General features: G+C 38.5%; 1 pseudogene; it reads right to left on the reverse strand.

Annotated features, from left to right (window-relative positions):
• Window positions 1-241: 241 nt before the first annotated feature.
• Window positions 242-579, reverse strand: LOC105490100 (cAMP-regulated phosphoprotein 19 pseudogene; annotated as a pseudogene).
• Between the last annotated feature and the right edge of the window lie 1,165 nt (window positions 580-1,744).

Genomic DNA, 1,744 nt, shown 5'->3' on the forward strand with positions numbered 1-1,744 from the left:
ACCTTCTTATGTTGCTCTAACACGTCCTCTTCTCCAGTGCACTGTTAAACTAATCAAAAACTCTACACATGTATATTCCACAATAGCAGCACACACTACTGCTACCTGCAAAGCTGTCAGTCTCAAATGACTGAGTGAATGAAAGGAAATAAAAAGTAGATAAGTAACATATTAAGGAGAAATGGGAATTAACAGATTCACGCAGTAATGGGAATTAGCAGATTCATGCAGTTAAGTTCTTTCAGTCAGCCAGCTTGCTAGCAACAAGGGATGGTTTCCATTGAGCAAGGTCCTTTGGAGTGGGAATGTGGTCACCAGTGACCTCTGTCTTCTCCAGAGCTGCAGTAGGAAGTTGCTTGTTCTTCATCTTTGCTTTAGCCATGTTGTAATCCCAGAATCAAAATATTTTTGCCCTTTCTGCAATCGTTTCCTTAAGAAATCTGAACCTGCAGGCATTTGTCCCAGATGAGGATATCTTGCTTTTAATTTTGCTTCTTCAGTTTTCTCTGGACTATTCACTGTATCTTCCATTTCCTTCTGCTTCTCCACAGAGGCTGCCCCGGAGACTTCCACAGACATAGTGCTCCCTCTACTAGACCCTGCTTCTCCCACTTGCTGTCGTCCTCAGTTTCCCTATATTCTTACTGATTTTCTGTCAAGTAATTCTATCAATTTCTGAGTGGGTGTTAATTTCCCAGCTATAATCATGGATTCATCTGTTTTCTTTGAGCTCTCAGTTTTCACTTTATATATTTTGAAGCTTTGTATTTTGAGGTATATACATTTAGGATTGCAATATCTTCTTGAAGGATTGAGCTCCCCACCAGTATTCTGGTGGTGTAGATGTGACTGTATGGCCCAAGACTTTGCTACTGCTGTTGGTGGCTTGGCCAGCTTACCAGTGCCCTGGTTATAGAATGAGGATGGAGGCTTCCCACTTGGTCTTTGTTAGACTTCTTATTTCCTGATCCTTTGGGCAGAGTTAAGGCTTTTCTCAGAATTTATGTTTATGCCTATGTACAGTTCTGGGTAGGTTTCTCCAGTGTCCAGTCCAGAAGTAAATGATAAATAAAAATAAAACCTAGGGACATCTCCATGGTGTCACTTCTCAAGTCATGTGGTTCCTAGCCAGTCTACCTCGTTCTTTCCAGCATTCAGAGTCCTTTTAGCCTTGCCTGTTATAATTTCCAGGGCATCTACTAGTATTTAGAGGGGAGAAAGTGTGATTCTATGCTGTCTTGTTCTGGAACAAGAGAAATGGATGTTTTTTATTTCTTTTTCTTGCTCACTTGCCCTGGCTAGATCTTCCACCTCGATGTTGAATAGAATTGTTGAGGATAGATATTATTTTGTTGTTCTTCACTTTAAAGAGAAGTAATTCATTATTTCCCCGTTGCACAGCTGTGAGTTTTTTGTAGATTTCTTTTTTTGAGGAAATTTCTTTCAATTGCTTATATTGCTGATAGTTTTTAATCATAGGAGGGTATTGGATTTTGTTAAATGTTATTTTCCTGCATTGATGAAGTTGATCATGTGACTTTTGTCCTTTATTAATAGGATAGCTGATACTGATTGACTTTGTGATGGTAAACCAACCTTGCAGTCCAGGGATAAAATTCGTTGATCATGGTATATAATCTTATTTAGATAGAACTGGATTTGGTTTTCTAGCATCTTATGGAAATTTTAAAAATCTGTAATCATAAAGGATATTAGTCTGTAGTTTTCTTTTCTTGTGATATCT

This window comes from Macaca nemestrina, chromosome 13 (genome assembly GCF_043159975.1).
Source record: "Macaca nemestrina isolate mMacNem1 chromosome 13, mMacNem.hap1, whole genome shotgun sequence".
NCBI classification, from domain to species: Eukaryota; Metazoa; Chordata; class Mammalia; order Primates; family Cercopithecidae; genus Macaca; species Macaca nemestrina.